Source organism: Amblyomma maculatum, chromosome 2 (genome assembly GCF_055883805.1).
Source record: "Amblyomma maculatum isolate TAMU_Amacu chromosome 2, ASM5588380v1, whole genome shotgun sequence".
NCBI classification, from domain to species: Eukaryota; Metazoa; Arthropoda; class Arachnida; order Ixodida; family Ixodidae; genus Amblyomma; species Amblyomma maculatum.
This window is the reverse complement of record NC_139345.1, coordinates 92,932,102-92,955,774: the sequence shown is the minus strand read 5'-3', so window position 1 is coordinate 92,955,774 and position 23,673 is coordinate 92,932,102.

Here is a 23,673-nt window from a genome sequence, read left to right as displayed (position 1 = left end):
AGATATATTCAGCATCAGCACAAGAAAAAAGTACTTGATAAAGATTTTCAACAAACACTGAACAGTAAAGGCATGCATCCGCATAAATTAGTACGACAAGGTACTAATTTTTTTGTGACTACTACTGCGAATCAATTAAAGAAGCACTGCAGCAATTGAAAAAGGTGCCCCGCCGTGGCAAGCTGATGAACAGTGAAATCATCTCATCGTGAAATATGATTTATTTGTTTACTTCTGGCCTAGCGCGACAAGTCCGCCCAGCGCTTATGCCCACTGCATCGTCTTCTAGTTCGTAACATTAGACGAAGGCACCGCACAATCGTCCCGATTCATAGCGGGATATCTGAGCGATGGTGTGAAATAGGTTATGAACAGAGAAACGAGAGATGATAATTACCGGCCCGCCACCGCGATGAATGAGCACGTCTGATGAAACCAGGCCCAAAGAGCTTGAGGACCAGCAGTCGCCACGTGGCAAAGGCCAAGGCCCATGGATGAGATGTACGGCATGGGATAGGAATATCATTCTGTGTCCTGACGTTGAGGCATCGTAGAGGCAGTTTATCTCATTGGAAAAGTATGGTCTGGTCATCGCGGTCGCGTCTTCCCCTCGGTGTCGTTTCGTATTGCCATGGCCGAAGGCAATGGGGTGAGAGCAGCTGGTCAGGGATTGGTGTGGGATCAGGTCAGGTTGGGCCGGAACTGATCCGAGCGGCAAGATCTAGCGGCCGTCGCGCGGAGACAAATGTGAACGGCAGGCATTGATGCTCCAGGACCTTGCTGAGAAGGCAAGGTCCTGGACCTACAGAAAGATGTAGTGGAAAGCTGAGGCTGCGAATGACATCATGTCAAGGTGAAATATGACTTTTTGTTGTTGTTAGCCCTAGTGACGGAATTGCTGCCGGCCTGGAGTGATCGTGTTGCACTGCGTTATTACCCGCTTCGTGGACTTCTAATCTACATTAATATTTTAACTTGACAGTATTAAACGTGCCGTTCGCCAGAAAATCTTGCATCGGCAATTGTGAGAGAAAAGCCGCGGACACAGCTCTGGCAGGTGGTAGTTGGCAGGTGACATGTCCAGGGGCAGTGACTAGTCGTCCGCTTTTGTGGCGTTATTGGGTCCCACGAAATGGCCGAGCTGGCAGGTGCTGCCCACTCCGGCTTCGCCTTTGGGATGATAGGATGAGATTGGAATCCCGCCGTCTAGAAGCTGTGGATTCCAAGCCATACACGCTACACCTAGGACACGCAGAAATAAAGTAAGCACTGAAATATTACTTGTTAAGCGAGTAGCAAAGTGAATAGACGTGGAAGAGGATCCCCCTGGGAAGCCTGCAAACTGGCGCCAAAAACACTGTCGTGTCACACCCTTGAAGACGCGGGGTGCTTAATGTGAAATATTGAGCACCTGCCTATGCTGGTATTACCGTCTTCCTCCCATCTTCTCTTTCTTGATATTTTGAATTTTCCTACAAGATCGAGCAAGTGTCTATGCGAATATGTACCGCGTCCGGGAGAAGTTCGAAAACAGAGCAAAAACATATCAAGCACTCGTTGTTCGCTATTGCCGCAATGACACTACGAGCCTATTGATCAATATCTCCGTGAAGCTTCTCGCCGAGTGAGGGGATGTTACATATATTATGTTGAGGCTGCCCAAAAGTAATCGAAAATAATATGCCTCTTCCCGTGCCACTAGGTATAACTGGCTAGGGGAAGGGACATATTCTATGCTGAGGCATGCAAAAGTAAATAAAAATAAAGAGCCTCTAGCCCGTGCCACTAACTATAACGGGCTAGGGAAGGGACAGTTTCTACAAACCGTTTTCTTTTAAAGGCCATTCTTTGGAAAGAAAGGTAGAGAAATGAGAATGGCAGTCCGAAAGAGCATACCTTTTGGGGGATACCGTAGCTTACGGAACACGCTCCCAGATAAAATTTGTAGGTAATATAGAACTATTGGGGAGTTGCCGCTTTCTAGGTCCAGGCGTGGAAATCCAGAAAAGGCACACGGCAGATTGAGCCCTTACTTGGCCCCACGAGAAGATCATTAATCTCAAGATGACGGCCATCAGCACTGTCATCAGCACCGCGTTCATAGCCCGTGATACTTTGTGGCATGGGCAGAGGCTCTTTATTTTTCTTTCCTTTTGCATGCCTCAGCATAATAAATATATATATATATATATATATATATATATATATATATATATATATATATATATATATCCCTTACCGCGTTCAGGGGAAGGGACATATATTATGCTGAGGCATGCAAAAGGAAAGAAAAATAAAGAGCCTCTGCCCATGCCACAAAGTATCACGGGCTATGAACGCGGTGCTGATGACAGTGCTGATGGCCGTCATCTTGAGATTAATGATCTGCTCGTGGGGCCAAGTAAGGGCTCAATCTGCCGTGTGCCTTTTCTGGATTTCCACGCCTGGACCTAGAAAGCGGCAACTCCCCAATAGTTCTATATTAACTACCAATTTTATCTGGGAGCGTGTTCCAAGCTACGGTATCCCCCCAAAGGTATGCTCTTTCGGACTGCCATTCTCATTTCTCTACCTTTCTTTCCAAAGAGTGGCCTTCAGAAGAAAATGGTTTGCAGAAACGAGCGAAAACGATGAAGATACCTCCTTGATGTCACCTGGGTGTTAAAAAGATGTTAATGCTCAATGTGAATGCTAATGTAGCTACGCAAATATTTAATGTAATGAAATTTTCTACAGGACGTCAATATTCCCTGTTAACGCAAGACAACCACTTAACACACTGTGCGCCGTGGAACTGCTTCCGAGCGAAGATTTTCCGCGATGTGCACATATTTCCTGAACTCGTTTGCCAATTAGTCAACCGCACGAGCTGTAACGAAACAGTGATATGTCAGTTATTGGCTAGTTCAACGAGTGGAGCTCACAAAATGTTTGCAGGAAGCCACCGCGAAACTAACAGAGTGATTTATTGTATCTTTCGGCAATAAGTAAAAAACAGCAACATCGTTAATGTCTTTCGCCTGCCTGCTCCCCTTGTGGATTCTCTTTCTCACACACGTTGCTCGCTACTCCTTGAATCACTAACCCCTTAGATTGCGTCTCTGTTATATCTCAAATATACTCAGTAGCACCCAGGTACAAGTGCCCTGAATAAATATTAGAATTGCGCTGTATGTGATTCGCCTCTTTGCTAATTATAGCGCGGATTAAATATATTTAAGCGATTCTAATGCTCCTTTCGAGATACTTATTCCTGTTGTTTTCAACGTTCACGTTATATGAACTAGAAACGCCTCCATAGATTTTCTGTCTGTTGAATATTTTAGGTCTGTCTGCAGAATAAATAATTTATTTCATTAAAGTTATCGTCGTTATGATTGACATGCTGTGAAATGGCTTTCGGTCTGCTGTGTCTGATACGCGCACACTTGTTTGCGAGCCCTAGCTCTCTGTCCCTTCACTGGCACATTTAAACCAGCCGGTCTTACAAAGATAAAAGTTGCTCCATTGACCTGAAGACCATTTAACCTGATTATTATAGATTGTCTTATCTCTCCGATGTATTGTTTATTGCAAAACGAGCATTGTAGAAGGTAGATACCGTTTGACGATGTGCATTTAAAGCCTTATTTTATATGAAAAGTAAAATAAATCGCAGTGCATTTGACCGTGGTGTCTTTGTAAACAGTTTCACGTCTAGCGTCTGCTTCGACAGCAAGAATTCAGTTGTGTCGAACGCTTCTGGCCGAGTTTAGAACGGATTAGAATACCTTTAAACTTTGTGTTACGTTTGTATGTTACCCTTGGTTCCCCCGGAAATATTTTCTTCGGAAGTTCGCTACATGTCAGCATGAAGTGTCATTTCAGCAGGATATTATATATGGAAGGGCCAGAGAATGTTTCTTCATATATGAAGACGGGCATTAAGTGTTGGCTTTTGGTCGCTTCTTTAGGTTATCCTTGCGACTTAGAGTTGTTTTCTCTGGGGTCACGTTTACGGAGTTGTGGAGATATCTCTTTTGAATTAGTGTCGCTTTTATTGGTTATAATGTGCTCATGTAATCATTACCAACGCTTCATATATTCAGCTGTGTGGCCAGAGGAGAGGAGACACAGCAGAAAAATATCGCGCAAATGGCTGGTTTTGTTTTGCGAGGAGAATCGCTAGTGCCATTCCCCTAGCATTGCATCAAGGAAACTCGAAGGTTGTGCAGAGCTTCAATATCTTAAAAGCAATACGGCGCAGAAAAGTTGCCGCAAGGCAGACCAGCTTCGCGTCCTGGGGTTATTTTTGACAAGTCTATGCTGTACATGCTGGTGCACGTTTGTTCCTTGTAGCCAGCGAAACATACCCTTTCCTGATCTCCAAATTATGGGCGTGTCAAGCTTATTCTATTATCGGTTCGAGTTTTCTTTACTGCACTGTCTTCGGTATGAAGCCGTTTATATGTGAATGAGGTAACAAAAAGAGCGGAATAAACTAAGTAAACAAATATACGTTATGTGAGCACAGCACTGTTGTCGACTATGCCTCTGGCATGTGGTGGTTGGCAGATCATATAGACTGCGGCAAGACAGCTCGGCAGTGTATGATGCGCAAGTGACATGAGAATCGAACAAAGGACCTCTGAATCCAGAGTCGGGCATGCAACCCTTTGGCAATGTAGGGACATTCAAACGGCTTGGTTAGAGTGGCACTTGCTTATATACTTGATTCTTATAGCGCTGACGAAACACCACAGGAAGAAAGACACAAAAGGACAATGGTGTTTCGTCAGCGCTATAAGAATCAAGATCATGTACCAACTAACCCGTCAAAAAGTCCTGCTGTTGCTTATATACCTGCGTCGTATAGTGTTTCACATAATATAGCAGCTGATGACAGCATACTTGGTACCGGAGCATCTTTTAGGGTGAACATGCGAAGAGGTGGTCGGCCTGCAAATTAGCTTGATCCTGTAGATGGGCCGCACGCAACAGAGTTTTAAAAAGAGCAGCCACTCTATAAAATATCCCTCCCTACTCAGAGGCTTGAAGAGAAGGCGATGAGGGTTAGTAAAGTAAATATCCTTATATCCCGTAAGATGATCAAAAGAAAAACAAAGTCTAGGTGGGGTCTCGTGAAGAGCTCATTGTTATTCTCCAGCGCTCGGCGAATTCGGGGGTGGCAGCCCAAAGAGCAGTGCTTCCGCTCTAGAACTCAAATCTCAACAAAGATACCGCACGGACCAGTGCTACCAACAAGCCCAAACTACCACTTTATCTAGAACATTAACTTCTCCGTAAAACCGACTTCAGAGACCACTGCATGGACACTGCGGAGGTATCCTCTAAATGTCGTTGCGTTCATGAGATCAAATGGAAGGCAAGGGGAACGTCTCTTATCACAGACGATCCGCCGCTCAAGGAAATAATAAATGAGCTTGCAAACTGATAGTCAGGTGTGCTCCACGGACTAGGCGTCGCTTTATCACATGAGAAGAAAAATAACACCCGCTCAAGCAGCGGTCGAAAAAACGAAAGGCGTCCAATCGTAGAGAGGGCAGGCCGTTTATACCCGTCGGGCCGAAAATACTCGCCTTAACAGATCAATCCTAGGCACAACAAAAGCGAAACCTGCGTCAGCGTGTGGCAGCTGAGAGGTGTGGTGTGAGTGCAGTCAGGGCTGTTAAGAAAATTCTGTCCCGCGTGTAAATACTGGTGGAGAAACCAGCTAACCAATAACAAAGCCGCGGTTGGCGTGGGTTAGGGCGTGAGAGGACTTGGAGGTTACAGTGTGCAGTTAAGCTGACACTAAAATGATAACGTGATAATAAGTACACCGTGCAAGACAAATGTAGCAGTGATACCATTGACGTATACACTGTGAACAGGAAAAACAAACATGCCGCGCCTTATGGCACTCTGCTAGCTCCGAAGCTTGTGTCTGCTGAGTGTTTTACAGTATACTGCTCTGCATGCGGGCATAATTCCAAGAAATGGACCAGGCATTGTCCTAGCGTGCGTACCACAGAACATGAAAGAGCCCGCCAAGGAGCTCCGCGGACGCACTTAACTGCATACTCGAAAAACCACAAGTGTGCCTCACGGCTCTGAAACGCGTCTTCCTTGGTAAAGACTGTTCAAATATGTCAACACGCTATTGTCGTTTGTTAATGCCGTGATCGGCTATTTTAATAAACGGCTTGCATCTCTGTCTTTGGTCAGGGGTTGCTGCTTCACGTGTAGGCTTGTTTATCTGTCCTTGTGTCCAACCTGGACTGCACATGTGACTCTTTTCGCATACACTGAGGATATGTGATAACAGTTTTGCTAATTTTGAAAGTAAGCTCTTCCTCTTGTACTTTCTTCTGCTGCATGCATGCCTTATTAAACCAACTTCTTCTTTACCGATTTCGGTAAGAAGAATTAAATACCTGACAGATTGAAAGGCTTGACTTGACAGAATTGGTAACATATTTCAAGTGGAAATTCAATTATTGTTAGCGTGGATTCAGTGCGACCCTTGGCAAATTCTAGCATAATCAGCCTGAATTAAGTTGTGTTGATCCCTATGCCCGCGCAGTTGGCGCCCAATTCATATCACATGTGCTTCGCATCTTTCAGAGTGGAGAAAAGGGAAACGTTTATCTTTGCTGAGGCGATGCGCCGCACCAAGCGTAAGACGAGAAGTGTTATCACCGGCGAAGCCATGCGTGCCATAATGAAGCGCCGTGTTGAGGCATTTACCTCACGAGAGATGACTTTAATTACGCTCTAATGAAATGGGCCAAGGACGTGGTGTGATTGTTAGAAATGAGAAGTTTTTATGATAATAAACTAATGTCGTTTAGCTTAAGACTGCGTGGAATGAGGCGCACTTCATGAAGATGCGATATTGTCAGGTAGTACAACGTCAGCAGGCCCATTGGTGCTCCTTGGAGCGAGCGTGCTTTCGGCTCATCTTCATAAATAAGTGAAATATTGATATTCAAGGCAAATGAAGCTTAGAAGAGTATTAGTTTCCAGGTTTTTGTGTACTGTTCAATTTAATTTTAATTCTCAAAAGTTACCTATCATTTTAGTTATTTTTTACAGTATACTTAGGCACAAAGTTGTATCCAGCAACGTCGGCGGCATTGTATCACCTGCATATATCGAGTTCACGCACCGCTGAACACGTTCGTCTTTAATCGCGCTGATGTTTCTCATATTGATTCAAAGTTCTGCTCGAGCGCTAACAATCTGTGCGTGGATCGTTCATTAAGGGCAGGACACCCCATGTACCATACCCAGGCTAAAGCGTTTGCTTGATTTTCCTCTATTTTCTAATGAGCCAAATACGTTTTTATGCTGTGCATAGCTAAGGGTCATAGCAGCGATATAACTTTCTGATGCAAACATGAAACAGCCATAAGAAAGTTTAAGGCTTGCTATCCGCTTGAAACCATCACATCGTGATCTATCTTCGCTGCTATCGGCTTAAAACAAAGTACTAACTGGAACGAAAAAAAAAAGTGATAGAACTTTCTTATAAATCTTTCAGCGAAGCCAAAGTCTGAAAATGAACATGGCTTGCCCTCTAACTTCCGTAATTAAAACAATGAAAATGAGATCGATATCTTTTCTTCCTTAGGCGGATGTTTTTTGTTGTTTTTGACCTAGAAGCGCAGCCCACGAAAGTCTGATCGTTGGCCAGTCGATAAGCCACTAGAGCTCAAACAGTCTTCTTTTTTTTTTTTTTTGTTAATCGTTTTAACAGCAGGAGCATGCAGCGTAAAATAATGTGGCATGGGTTTGAAGCAGCTCATTAAATTTATATGCGGCGCCTTCCGCAAGACTGCTCGTTGAAACAAAACGCTTTTTGTTTATCTGCTCCCAAGGCAAAATTTGCTTAACGTCTCCTGTGCCTCATTCTGTTGAAAATATGGGATACGTTTAGGTGGTGTATGGCGAAATCAAGTTCTGATGGTTTTTGTTTTAATGTTAGGAACCATTATTATAAAAAATGCGCATATTTTTCTGATTTATTCTTAAGGCGGGATAAAGCAAAGATAGCGCATGTGCTGTCCATTCTTGTGTTGTCCTTGTCTGAAAAGCGCTGTTTTTCCGTGAAGTATCCACACGTTTGAGAAACCTTTTATAATGTTTCTACTTGCATGGCCACCACATGAAAAAATAGTTTTATCGATCGCAAAGTTGTTAGACCGATTAAAATATTCATTGACGGTTTATGTATTCGCTTATTGTTCATGTCTGGGGCAATTCACAAATATATATTTTGTATGTTTAGGTGGTGTATGTTGACAACAAATTCTGATGGTGTTCGTTTTTACGATCCAAGCCATTTTGAGAAAGCACAAATTTTCCTCTAATTTAATATCAGGGACGAAGAAGTACATATATATAAGGGAAATCCACTTTCAGTATTTCTTATTAGTTATCGATGGTAAAAATAATCGTCCAATCAGTCCCATGAAAAATTACTGATGGTTTATGTATTAACCATTGTAGATGATTCGAGTGATTTGTACCGACATGGTTTACCTTTTCCTCGTAAACGACAGCACAGGTAAAATTTAGAAAGCTGAGATTTCACGTCAAAGCTCAACTTTGCGAACGTAAATGCAAACATCGAACTCAAAGGAAGATGAAATGGCAAAAGCTATGTGCTAAATCGGATACCCAAGTACGCAAAGCCGCGAATTGCTATTGAAAAAACGGACTAGAAGGCCATCCAGTGCTTTTTTTTGCGAGGTACACTTGTGATCGAAAGTCGTGAAGACAAAGATTTTTCAACTCAGCCGTAAAATGTAGTAGTGACGGCATCTTTCAAGGGCGACTGGGTTTTATAAAAAGCTGGGAAATGGATTCTTGTCACAGCTAAAAAGTATCTCACAACATTTAACGGTCCTTCAGTCCTTAACGTGATAAGAAAACCTTATTTTATGACGGCGACAGATATAATTTGGCTTTAGGACTTTTCACCAAGACTGTACGTTCTTTGTAAAATTAGGCAGGCTGCATGATTTGATGCTCAGCCGTGTTGAAGAGTACTTAAAACATCCCTCGAGACTTGTGCAGCTTCTACGGCAAATAGAGAAACCGTCGTTTTCTTCGAAATATTTTTTCTTGCGTTTTGTTTGCTTGAAGTTCTTCACTACATGTAATTGAAGCGAAGAATGTAGCACAACAACTTTCGGCAAATACGCTACATGTGCGTGCGTGTTTTGAGCAAGCTACGGCGCGGGTATGCTCAAAATCAAGTGATAGGGGCACCAGGCGCAGCAAACATGATTGCAGTGATCGAGGCAAGCGTCTTGTTGCCACTTCGGTAAGCCATTGCTCCCGATCTTGTCCGCGGATAAGACTCGCCTTGTCCGGCAGCATTATTCCTGTAGACACATCGGATGTACTACATGTACCGTACGCTTTTCCCATCTCGGGGCATTAACGCACGGGCGTTGGAGGCCAAATCGATAAGCGCCTTTGGCACAGCACAGTGGCGAAATGTGCGAGGCCACATGTGCGCGCAATGACACTCCGGTACGAAGGTCCTCTGCTAGAGTTTTCCGCGAAAGGGACCCAAACCCCGTATCTTTCGAGCTCGTTAACGACTTCTCTTTTTTGTGTGTTTTTCATTTGTTAGTGAGTCCACAATCAAGATATAAGTAAAAGGCCCCGTGGTAGAGCGGAATCCGATACACACGTTGATTATGCTACATGAGTATCAGCTTTGTTCTTTTGTCAATGCTCTTTTTTTCTACCAGTGTGATGCGCTGCTCAGTGATATGCGTTCTTCATGGTCGGTGAAACACACTAATGAGAAAGCTGCTAGAAAGCACTGCTATGAATGTCTTGATGTGACAGAACAACTTCATATAATCGCATACCAATGTACGCGGTTATTTTCTAGAGGAAATGAAAATGGTAACAAAAAGCATAATCTCTTCTCTTCGATGTTTAGAAAAGATATTTGGATCTCATACGCTCCGCTCAGAAGACTATGACGCGATTTCCTTAGTGGCTCTTGTCCGGTTGTTGATCCTTAACAGAGGCGTCAATTAAATGGTCGCTGATTAAACCAGTAGCAAAATTATTTACGGAAATAATTGTTTGTGTAAATAATTTTGCTACTGGCCTAATCCCTAACCTCTTAATTGACGCCTCTGTAATCTCGGACATATTCATCAGCATACTAGGTTATATCAAAAGCACCCGAGACAGATACACATTAAGTCCAGCTTTAACAAGGCCGCACAATCGTGCGTAGCGGTTGCGTGTATCACTTCTCGCACAAGGGTCTTAGAAAGTTTGATTCTCACTCAACTCTTCCTAGCATTCGAAAGAAGCCGTAGCTGGCAACGTCTGACGTGGGATGCGGTCTGGTGACGTCACGCACTTAGTTGACCAACTTTTGTAAATGATAATACGTAGTTTATCCCTCCTTCCCTAAGGAGAGTATGAGGCCAGGGCCTATTTACTGCCGGCCGACCTCTCCACTTTTCCTTTCATCAAACTAGTTTTTGTCTCTCCTTAAGAACACTTCCGTAGGTTTGCCTTGTGCTCAAGCCGACCATTTCTAGCCCGGCCGTCCGTGCCGCATTGCTTGGGGCCGCTGGCAAAATTACCCCAATGACCTTTGTAAGGTTTCTGCAGAATAGTTTCGATTCTGGCAAGCCAATTTCCGGACATCGATCTAAGAAACACCAGTAGTGTGGATTAGTGCAGTGATTGCAGCGCTTCACCTTAATATCAGTCGGCTAAAACATTTACCAGGAAATGGGGACCTTTTGGGACCTGTGTCTTAGCGAAAGAAGTCGAAGACTCGAAATGGTGCCATCAGTAGTGGGTACTCATTGGAAGAGAATGTCTTGCAATAGTTAGATGGGATGCTGGCAAGCTATTTAATCCGACAAAGTATTTGATTATGGAACGTCAGATCAATAAAGCCTTCAGCATAAGAGATAGAACAGGACGAGAACAGCTATAAGATTTGTTCAATAAGCGTAAAGTAACGGACATAAATGAGTACAATATGACAAAAACAGAATTTTTGCTGAAGAATGTAGGTAGCGTTCAAAGCGGGGAAAAGGAAACTCATCATCATCATCATCTTGTCTACACCTAATTGGGGTGTGTTCATCGTGGTTTCTCGTGGATGCCAGTTACTCACCCTTAGCGACCATGAGTAATCCCGCTTCTCACTACATTTCCAGTCCATGCAAATTTATTCTTCTTCATTTCGACTTTAAAGTCACTACTTTGTGTTTCTCCTCTAGGCCCCATTCACCTGTTCTTGTCGCTCGACATTACACAGATCATCTTCCTTTCCGTAGCTGGCTGCACTTGCTTGAATATAGGTCGAACACTTTTTGTTAGCCTCCCCGTTTCAGAACCCTATAAAAGTACCGATAAAAAGAGTTATTCCTAAGTTACTCCCTGACTTATTCTCTCCTGAGTTATTTAGCAACACATTCTCATTATCGAACTGCAGAATAATATACTATTGCCAATTAATTCTCATTCATAACTATTCCGAGGTTGTGTCGTTGAAACTTTCTTGTAAGTCTTTAGTGAGTAACAATGCAGAGATCGCTTAGCCCTGCCTAACAAGCACCTTAACTGATATTGAACTGCTTTATTTTTGGAGGATTATGTTTCTGTGTAGCAGCAAGAAATAACTTCCAGTACTTTGTCCTCCACCCTGGTCTCCTCAATGCAGCCATGAGTGAGGAGCGTAAGATTGTGTCAAATGCTTTTCATAATTTATGAATCTATATAACATGCGTTACGGGGAAAGTCAACCAGAATTCTTAAAAATAGGCTACTCGTTTCACCTGCCACCAGAAAACAGATGGATCATGCTAATCCGTAAGCTGGCAAATAAATTTGAATAACTTACTTGGAAGATATTATCTCGACCGCTATGAGCGACTGAGGTCAACTTTGTTGAGGAAACAAAAGGCTGAATCAATAATGTCAAAGGTGCTTTTGCCTGTTTATTTTTGATTCGTTGCTGTGCTGACACGATAAATTCCATACCCAGGTATACCCTGTTGTGGGCGCTATTATTTTTGCTCGAAGGTATGAGCAGTCCTGTTCGAGCATATCAAGGGCAAGCTTCAATTCTGCTCATGCAGTGAGCCCCCTAAATGTAGCCATTCACAAGTTTGTTTCAGCATTTGAGATGATTTAGAAATATTAAGTGCTGTTATGCAATACTGCTGACAAACTGACATGTTCACAACTCACCTACAGCAGGACGAAAGCCCTTACGTAATGCCAGTTGTTTATGGTTCACATTTCGATGAAACACCTCTGTTTAAATGTTTTTGGCATTTTCGCCTGATTTTTGCGCTACAGGTAGATTTCGAGCTTTCTCATATCTATTATTGCCTGAAGATAGAGGCCATTCCCCTCCGCCCCGCGTCCTTATGCGTGACGTTTTGACGCTGAAACGCTTGTTACGAACTCTAGCATTTAAATCTCTGCGTTTTGTTTTCGATTTTTCAGTGCTCTGAAGCGGCAATGCTTAATTGTACCACTAGTCTATAACTGAAGCGGTGCCAACTATAGTTCGGAATAGCTACTTTGCAATGCCATTGCTGGTTGTCGAGGACATGGTAATAAGAAAAGGAAAAAATGTACGTGGATTCATTCTCTTCTCTAGGTTTTTCTCAGTTAGCAAATGGTACGCAGGATGCAGTAGAAGAGGTAATAAACAAGACCGACTTTCTCGATATGAAAGAGGCGAACTGCGCACCACCTATTCGCTCTGTCCCAGTTCTTCGCCATCGCGATCGTTCCTATGTAATAAGAAACACACTCTTGGTTATCCCATGATTCTATCAAGAAAGGAATGCTCCTTCATGTTTCCTCAACCACCATTGCACAGGGGTGAGGACCACAAATTCGATCAACGGAGTGCACAGGCGTCCGTGCGAAGTTGGTATTTCCTTTTATTCCGATAGTACATTAGCCAAAGATACGGCTCCCATGATGCGACTTAATACGAAATGCAGTTCACCCGGCCGAATCGATTTGACTGAGTTGGGTGACTTTGATATGCTTTAAAATCTCAGTGCGCTGATGCATAATTTTAGTTTCCTCTCCCTTGAAGCTATGGTAGCGGTAAACGACAATTCTTTGCCAGTAGCGAAAACGCGCATACTGAAATCAAAGAACTGGTCATGAGCTCCAGCTAACTATAATCATGTCCAGAATTCAGGACAGCCCTCATATAGTTATCGCAGTTTTCTACCCTTCTTAAGCTGAAAGCGCTGCCCATGGTTTTCGTGAAGATCAGCATTACTGGGATATGATCGAAAACCATCCCGGAAAGAGATAGCAAAATAAATACATAAAAATACTTCCTACTCCAATGACGTGGCACCAGATAGACCGTCTGGGAAGATGTTTTCTGTCCACTCAGAGCTTCATTCGATTCGCGCGCGATGCCAACGAACCAATTTCCATTGTCGTCACTGCATTTGCATACCCTTACGCCATTATGTACTCATTCTTCCTTTTCGAGACTGCACTCTAATTGCCGTTTGTATGGTATGGTATGGTATTGTATGGTACCAAAGAACCTTTGAAATGCCATAGAGGACCTTTATTTTGCCTCTTGACTATCACACTTTGAATAAAAAATGGAAATAATTTAATTGTAATTCCTCTGGGTATCAAATTTCGCACGACGTTTTATAGCGGTCCTCGTCGCATGCATGGCAAAATCGTTTCAGTTTCTTTTTTTTTTTTGAACGCCATTTTGTTTCCATTCATAAAGAGAAGCCAACCAGTATATGTTCCTGGTCAGCGTAATTGCATTCCCCTTTGTTAGTCCCTTTCTGCGTCTAATACTCCAGCTTTTTGTTCAAGTTAAAAAGGTTGCTCTGCACAATCGTTTACAATTATTTGAGACCGTTTCGGTTAAGCCGTGTTTCCACCCGCTCCGTTTCACTATACGTGAGATGTCTGAGAAGACGCAAGACACTTTCCGCTGCTGTGAAGGACGATAGTTAAATATAAAAAGAATTAAATGTGAGTGAACAAATCAAAGTTTTTCGTAAACATCACACAAAGCAGGAATACGAGAGCTTATATAAGCAGTTAACCAGGAGCTTTTAAAAGATTGCTGCAGCAACAAACGCTGTCAACAGGAGCGCTCGGAGGATTCATGAGCAACGGAGACAAAGCAGAAAAGACCATTGCCTCTAGTATGCTACTATGAGACCCAACTGCAAGTAAGTAGCAACAATTAAAAAGCTCGACGCATGGTGTAACAGTCAACGCGCACACGCCGCGATACACAGGTTAAAGTGCTCATAATTAGGTTCGCACGCCCAAAAGAGAAACACAGAGCTTGATATTGCGGTACTTTCGCTTGTAACCGCTATGGATGGCGGCACTCTCGCTGCTACTCCGCCCTTAAGCCCTTAACACGGTTCAAAACGGTCATGCCAGCGTGGAATCTGTGGCGTGTATCGTGATGTGGCGCTTCGTTTCTGTACTCGTCGGGCTGGTTGGTTGGTTGGTTCATAGGAAGGGAAAGGCGCAGTATCTGTCACACTTGCACTGTGGACACCTGAACCGCGCCGTAAGGGAAGGGGTGAAGGTGGGAGTGAAAGTGGATAGAGAGAAAGGGGGGCCGTAGTGGAGGGCTACGGAGTAATTTCGACCACCTGGGGATCTTTAACGTGCGCTGCTGAGTTGTGTTTCTGGCATTGTTGGCAAACTTGGTACTGCTTTCGCATTAGCAACGAGGACGCCTACTCGACGACTAGGCCTCTGTGTGTCTCGCATATTTTAGGTTATGTTTTATTTCTTCCCACTGCCGCTCTATTGTTGCGGGCTATAAGATCGACTATGGACAAGAGTGTAAACTTCCAGGTTAATCTAACCAAATTAGACAATAGTAATACTTGGACAGTTAGGTATACTAGGATATTTATAGCAAAGGAAACAATCAAGACCAATAAATTTAAGTCGAATAGTATATTTATGTTCCTAGACAGTGAATATGTGTATACTATTAAAATCAATGCTTTTAGGCGTTTAAATTGAGTAACAGGGAAATGTCCTGCTCCTCACTTATGCGCGAGTCCAGAGCCTATAGGCGCACAGGTGTAAGAGCGTATCAGCACGGACACGCTACGACTCGGTGCGGAACGTTTTTTGACTGTAAAACGTTTTTTGTTCGTTGTCACAGAAGTATTCCACTACTTGGCAACCTAAACTCTTGGACCAAAACAGGAGTTGTGGTTACGTCGCCGGTGTACAGTGTTCAATCATTTTATTTTCGATTTCTTTGACGATGTGCGGGGAAATGATGATTATAAAGCCATACAACCGCAGTATATCTACGATAGCGGTATTTATTACTCTGCCGCTTCCTTCCTTCATGAATTTAGAAGCTTGCGTTTACAATAGAAGTGAATTGAAACAGCTTCTAACTTGCGCCAGTCTGTCGCTATGCAAACTTGTACAGCAGCGTCACAGCACTAACTGCACTTCTCTCTAAGCCGACATAAAACTCAGTTTTTCCTCTTGCCCCATATCTCACACCAAGCCCGACATCATCGAAATCCTTGCTTTTAACCACGTCACCTGATTGGCTGACTCCGACTCCATCTACAAAACGAACTTAGGCATCCAAATATTATTCGCCTAGATCAAGACTGCCGCGAAAATTGACTCCCGCCCGCTTATCAGGAAGCACTAAATCATACAGGGGTGTTCTGCTGCCTTCTTCCGGGTGAAATGTGGCTTCGCAGAAAAAGTTCTCTCGCACCTACCGCCACGTGTTTTTTTGACAAAAATTGCACATATATTATTATTCCCAAATTCAAGAAACATTGATTAGTATTGTCGGCGCGTCCCCAATATTTTCTTAAGTAGAAAAAAGGCTTGTAAAAGCGATAGCAGATGCACAATAGAGCGCCGTGAATCAGGTTCCCGGCCTTCTAACAGTAAACATTTGCAACAGTAACACATAGTTAACGAACAACACGGTATTATTTTTAAGGGATTGCTGAAAAACATTTGTAATTATATACGGACAAGATCTGTGGGTATTTTATACTTTGCAATAATTAATTCGCGGCCAGGAGCAGATAAGGGGTTCGCTGATGAGATTGCTCCTTGTACGCCAACGGGTTTATTTATTAATAGATGCATAATAAAACTGTGTATAATTGGATACGTTTCATGGGCAATTTCTGAAAAGCTGCACGCAAAAAACTTATTTAACGTGCGACAAAAACTGAGGAGACGAAATGACAATTATTTATATGCTATATAATTTTTTCATCTTTGAAGCTAACAGTGCGTCAGAACATTTTCTTTTGAATAATTATTATGATGGCGATGTGCTCTATAAAACCTTTCTTTAGTTTGCTTGAGGGCTACCATGTGGTTCATTGACACACTTCTAAGCTTCCCATCGTTTTTTATTAGCTAATGATTTACCCGACGTGAAAAAGCGCTTATTTTCTTTAAAAATTGTGGCGTTTCAGGTACATGTTGCACCGAGAAGCTTCATCGTTAGACGAAAGTGCATGTGGGAATAAAGTTTTAACTGATTTATTTTAGCGCCAAACATATCCCAGACCCATTGTTCACTAACCATGACATTGAAATCAGTCAGGAAAGTATCAAAGAAAGTGCAGAGCTTGTTGTAAATTGAATGAAAAAAAACATTGTGTATGCGTAATACAAAAAAAGTCTAAATTTTTGTTTCCTACCATAACCACGAAATCTTGATGTGGAAATTGGTAAGGGTATGATCACTTACGGCAGCAAGTAAATAATGTTTCAAATGAAATCGGAGGATGTTATTATGGTAATCTTATGGGCAATTCTTACGGTTGATTCAAACAGACAAATTCTCACAAACTGTAATATCTTTGCTGATGTGAAGTAAGGGCGCGTCACAACAGATTCGCTATCTCAGGCTTAGCTTGATATATTGAGGTCATCCAGTAGAAAAAATGGCAAAAACGAATGACATATATGAAGATGTTGACTGTGTCATGTAATTTGCTAAGTGAATCATTTTTTTGCAAATTTAATTAATTGATATGCTACTAAACAATGCAGACAGGTTTGATAATTACTTTCTGTTGACCATCAGTCGACAAAATACATGACGAAGGGTTATCAGCCGTGTGTTCTGAGAGACAAACAATATCACATTATCTGTCATGGGGTCGTGCATGTAAGGCTGAAGATTCAACATTAAGTTGTTATATTGTAAAACAAAATGCCCATTCTAACCAAAAATGCTGGCATAGTCCAAACCTGCTCTGAGAATAAGCAGACATTTCGAACAGCCCGGTTTAGGAGAAAATTTCGCTTGTTACGTATATGAGAGATATAACGTGCGCAAGCATCCGATGCGCAATGCCTGCATACACTAATGCCAACACAATACGGGTAAGGAGTTCTTCCCACTGGCATCACGCGCAGCTGTGCTCACTAGTGTACTAGAAGCCTGATTCATACGTGAAAGCTCAACACGTAACATAGCTAAACGCATTATCAATTTCTTTCAACCGTTTTTGATCGATCTTTCCTAAAGCACCTGCTTTGTTCCCAATATTGGCTGGCTGTAATCGACTTCTGCAATCCTATCTTACACCTTTCGAGGCCAGTCCAGGGGTGAAACTATTTTCGCAAAGCCTACAGATGATTGGCGTGCTTCAATGGAAATTTCCGAAAAGTGATTAGCGCTCCTTACAGCAGTATCGAATTTGTTTTAGAGGTTAAAGTTTGCTAAAGTGACTCGGCCTGACCCCTTTGACTCCTTTAATGATTGCCTAGGAACGCCCGGTGAGCTCAGTCTCAAAGGAGAATTCCAAATGAGAGCACTGGATTCATATTAGCCATCCTTTCCCTCCGAGTGGGCGCTTACGCATGTTGCTGTCCAGGACAACGGTGAAAATGTATATACATTGTACAGAACCAAGGGGCTCCACACCAGCGTCAGGCTAATTACCGCCGCTGCGCACGAGGAGAACTGGGGTAGAGCCAAACGATGCAGCCGCTGACCCGAGCGTGCCTGATAAAATCAGCGCTGATCGTGTTGAGGAGGGCAGAGCGTACGCATACGCCCACGCCGTCGGATTAGGGCCGGCCGCCTGTGCGGCGACGAGATGACATCGGACGCTAAAAGGATTTCCGGATTAATTTGCCGCTAAACAGTTAGCGCGAACAAACCTCTCATATGACGATTTTCAGTAAGCCTGCATGCCCCGACTGCGGAAAGGAACGAAAGGCGGCTTGAAAAGCGTGCTGTACTAGAACAGAAGAGCAATTTGTGAGCCGCTTTCCGTGCAAGGAAGCTAGAAGACCATGAGGTGGTGTGAAAGATGTTATTAATGGAGAAACGAATCTCGTCTCTGCTATTTCGTTGTAATGCAGCAAGGAAGCATTTCTTAAAGAAAAGTGATATTGTGGTGCTAAAGAAATTTCGGAGGCCTTTAAGCTTCGCCTTTATTAGTATGAGCAACACCATTATGCCTGCGATCTTTTAGTCTTCGTTCCGTGGTCACCAACCTTTTTATTCTTGGCTTATGGCATCTCATTCACTCATTAGCACACAATGGTAAACTACCACATTTAGTGAAAGGCAACTTGACATCGATTTCAAGCCCCACTTTAACTAAGCTTTGAGAATTTGCAACCGTGTCTGAAATCGGGTCTTGGGGTTTCGTAGGCTTTGAGTTCTATCTCGCGCTCCAGCCACCAGAAGGTGCCACAGTCGGCAGCTTTTTTCAACTCGCTCATGTCATGTGATCTCGTCATGTCACACAACCCGCCGACGAGTCAGTGTCAGACTATGTCACCTGCCAACTATGACTTGTCACACACATGGTCGTCTTTTCACTCACTATGGCGAATACGTGGCACCAAATTTTCTGGAAAACGGCTCCTTTAACGTTATCGGATCAAAAAAAAAAAGACTTCTTCGGGAATATTTACGAAGAGAGCCAACAGCCCCCGCCATCAAGAAAATCGTAAGGGCAATGGCAGCGAGAGCTCCATCATAGTTTTAGGTGTCACCTAGGACATATAGTGAGGTGAATACGAGAAATTAAAGAATTAAGACATGTTTGCATGAAGCCACTCCTGATTGACAGTGGGAGTACACCAGCAACAAAAATGCATGCAGATACGTCTTTTTGATACCTGGCCCTGGGAACAGTTGAAGAAAAAAAGCTGATAAACAAACACTCGTCTACCAAACAGTGGTGAGGCCGAAAGTTTATATTGCCTCCGCTGCGCTAGATATCTGTCCCCTAAAGCGTTCACGCCATGCGCTGGACAAACTTTGCTTCTGCTCCATATCTCAGTCTGTTTCTCGACCTAATTACTGAACTGAAGCTGCAATAAGTTGTCTACTTGTCATTTTGAACTTTATTATTCCATATAATTTGGGATGTGAAGGTTTTCAAGGGATTTATTATGGGACTGAGTGGTAGGACGAAATAGCTAGTCTGGATTTATGTTTAGTGGGTGGCCATTGGAGCTGACCTAAAGGCCTAGGTCAGTGGTTCCAAGTCATACCGAAGGCAATGTAACGGTCGCATTAATGCCGTACTAGAGGCAGTGTCTTGATTAATATTTATTTGGGTGCGTGAGCACTGATTTCTTGGAATCTCTCTATCAGCGCATGCCTTTCTTTTTTTTATCGATGCCCGCTCGAAATGCCCTCAATTTCGCATAAGGTAGAATGCATAAATCAAAGCTACAAAAGGCCGACCTCGTGAGATAATTTCCAAATTTTAGTGCCTTGGCACCATTGTGCCTGGTAATGGATCAAAATTCATGTAAACAAAATTTGAAACGCACTGATAAGCGATTTCTGGGCTCGTCATGTCACAAAGGCACTTACCCTACTTCTAGAAGTACGTTCGTTTGGGCCAGTTGATTCACCGTGTTTGAATAAAAAAAAAAAACGGCGCGAATGAAACAAGTACAAAAAAGGACGTACACCAACAGGACTGGCGCCAACTACCAACTAAGCTTTACTGCACCACACCCTGCATTTACACGCAGCACTCAGTCGTATTACCGAAACCAGACACAAAGAAAGCACTCAACGACAAATAGTATCAACCACAATCAGCATGCATATTACAGGCGAATCAGATGGTGACCCCGGCGGGAAAAAAACCTCAGTACAACAAAAGTGTCACTTTAAGAAACCTAAAAAGCACCTAACGTGAAAACGCCGTCGCCAATCAGAAGCGCACATGTCAAAAGAAAACACAGCAAACAATTTTCCTTGAATATTTTGAGCTTCTCTGCGTAAAACGAAAGAAGCGACAATGGATACTAAAATTCCAACAAGAACGTGAAAAAAAGGTGCCCACGAAAGTATACTCTTTGTATAACATAACAAGCGACAATGTAACAAACTGACCTACAGGAACTCAGAAAAAATGAGCCAACAATATTTAAGAGCATCGAGAGAAACTTTCGGTGTCACAGTGAAAGAAAGCAAGTGAAAAAAAAATCAAGATGAGGGCAAAAGTACGCGAGAATTATGCGAGAATCACCTAAAGAAACGCCATTCGTGGAAAGCCGCCTCAGCATTACTGATCAAAAAGAACGGCTTGCTGACGCACGAGATTCACACTTTCTTGATATTGTTACGGAAGAAGGAGGAAGGAAGAGGGCAGTGGCGCGGGCAGGAGCGCGCGCGCTAGACCTGAACACCGATTCATTAAACGTCATCTCACGACCATCGAGCATCTTCTCTCTGTCCTCTGTTCTCCTGTTGTCATCGCTTGCCGCCACGTAACATTTGTTTGGAGGTGCGGCGTACGTAATCCCCATCCTCGCCTTGGAGCATCGACGCCATCTGTAAGCCGGAACCGAGGGCCCAGAGACATCGCCGAGCAGCTTCGCCCCAGCCCTTCAAGCCCAGACCTGACCAACTACCACCGCCCAGCCCCCAGCCGGGACCTGAAGACAAGAACAGACACACCAACCAGAACCGAGGTGAAGAACCCGAAAGACCCGAATGACCCGAAGGAACCGATGGACACAAACACGCAACCCCCGCCCAAGCCACCCGATGTGACCTCGAGCCATCGGTCCCATGGACTCTGGTGACGAATGGTTGACAGCTCCAGAGGAGGCGAATCCCCCACGCATCAGACATCGTGCCGGCAAGGCGTTCTATTTTTGCTTCTTCCTCTTCTTCAAGCACCAGACACGCCCATCATCATGCCATGGAATCATCATCGGTAAACAGGTGATGTTACGGACGAAGGAGGAAGAAGGAGGAAGAAGAAGGCAGTGGCGCGGACAGGAGCGCGCGCGCTCGGCCCGCACACAGATTCATTAAACGTCATCTCACGACCATCGAGCATCTTCTCTCCGTCCTCTGTTCTCCTGTTGTCATCGCTTGCCGCCACGTAACAGTATAATAGGCCTAAACTTTTCTCGCTCTGCTTCACCTCTGCCGGTTTTCTTAACATCATCTTGCTTAAATTCTGACGGCAACGTTTAGAGGTTTAGGCAGTAGTCTGCAAGGAAACTTTCATATTTGTTACATACATTCTCAAGTGTTCAACGGCGCGTTCTTTGAAACAAGAACAAGTTTGCCCTATGTAAGTGAGTCTACAGCTCATAGAGATCTGGTACACCATTCCTGATAAACATATAGTGAACTTTGTTTTATATTTAATTCCGCAAAATGGCTTCCATTTTACTTGTCCTTGGAGGACATTTTCGAAAGTTTGGAAGGTGCAGAAAAGACAACTTGAAACTGGTATTTACTTGCAACTTTGTTAATTCCATGGGATGCCTTATGAACGTAAGGAGCAACCTGCGGTGGTTTTTTCCTCTTTTCCGATTTTTTTTCCTAAGTCGTTTGCACTTTCTGCAGGAGCATTTCGTAAAGAGCACAAATAAAGGGGGTGGGTACCCTTATTTCTTCAGCTTCTGAACCTGAGTGTCATAACTCCACGCCATCATGTGATGGCAGGCTTCATGGAAATCGTAATTATCTTTTTTTGGTGAGCTTTGAATGGGTATTTGTCAAAGGGTAACAGACCTTTCTGAGATGTGGATCTGTGCGCCCAGCATAGATTATACTTCTTAAGGAATAGCCGTAAGCCCAGGAACTACAGTTTGCTTTTAACCGGTGCATTCCAAATAAATGTGAGACCCTGAATGCGATTGGCGAAAACGGATTGCGTTCGTTTGACAGCTGGGACTAAATTAGCCCCCGCAAAGTCTTTCAAAATAACAACGAATCGTCAACATAACGAAAAACAAACAATATGCCGATCACATGGCCGACTTTTGGTTTCATTTCCAACGGCTCACAAGTGAATGTAAGAAGGTAAGGGTGCCACAAACGAACCAATACACACACCTAGTTTCTGGACAAAGAAAATTCTTTCAAACAATATGGCGGTGGACATCAAGTAAAATTCAAGCAGGGTCACGAAACTGTCGCTGCTGATTCCAGCTGCATTTTGGAAGTAAACTTTATCTGTTAATTGTCCCTCTAACCGCACTCAGGGAACTTGCCGGTCACCTGGTTCGCCTGCAATCTGTATGCTGATTGCGGTTGATAGTTTTTTTGTCGTTGAGTGCTTTTCTTGAATTGTCATTTCGATAATACTGCTCAGTGCTGCGTAAAGGGGGGGTGTGGCGCAATAAATCTTTGCTATATTTGGCGCCAGCCTTGTTCGTTTACGCTCATTTTTACGCTCCGGGGCCACCGCTCCGGGGCCACCGAACGATCGGGACGATCGCTCGGTGGCCCCGGGAAGTGTGAAGAAGATCGGCAGTTGCGCGATATGAGCCCTCTCGCTAGGCCAGATATTAAATCATCGTTCATCCTGTCACCATGTTGTGCCGTCTCCTTGCTTATAACAGTATATATCCAGCAGACAACGCACGCTCAGCTCTCAGCTTTTGTCCCCCTTTCCCGTTAGGAGTTAGGCTCGCTAGAGCTCAATTTTCAGCTTCCATTCGTTCTGAATTTCCATACCAATTTTTATATGGCGCGTCAAACTTAGCAGGGTTTGAAGGGAAAGGAAACCGTAATACCACTCTCGAACACAGCATGGCAATAGAGTGTCGGAAATGTAATTTTCCGACACTCAGGCACTTTCAATTCTTTTTTCATTTTTATTTGTTGCAGAAAATGCTATCTTCTTTCCTTCGCTTTTGCAAGCGTTGCATGAATACTTTAGTGGCAATTCTGCAGCTTAATGTCATGAGTTAATTGTTTTGCGCATATTTCCAAGCCTCATAAGATACAATGAAAAAAATACAACGAAATGAAGTTCGCATGGTTTGAATAAGACTATTTGGTAATCAGGTGTCATGTCATGGCCAGACCTACCTTTTTGGGCTTCAACAAGACGTTCGATTCAACAAGCCATGTTTGTAGCCCGAAGTCGTCGGCTCACAGTATTGAGCGTACAATACACGAGTGTCCAGGAAAAGGGCACGGGGCAAAGGCGTGGCGCAGCTAGTTCCTCCATTAGCCACTACAATTTATCACACCGCACGGGCGGCTCGATGCATGTACGACGTGCTTATGGATCACCCCTGCGCTATTCAGGGCTCTCGTCGTTTTTAGTTTAGCGCTTGGTTTGCTCGATGGCAGCCTTGTTATGTGTAAGCTTCCTTGAAAGAGGGCAAGAATATTACAACCTT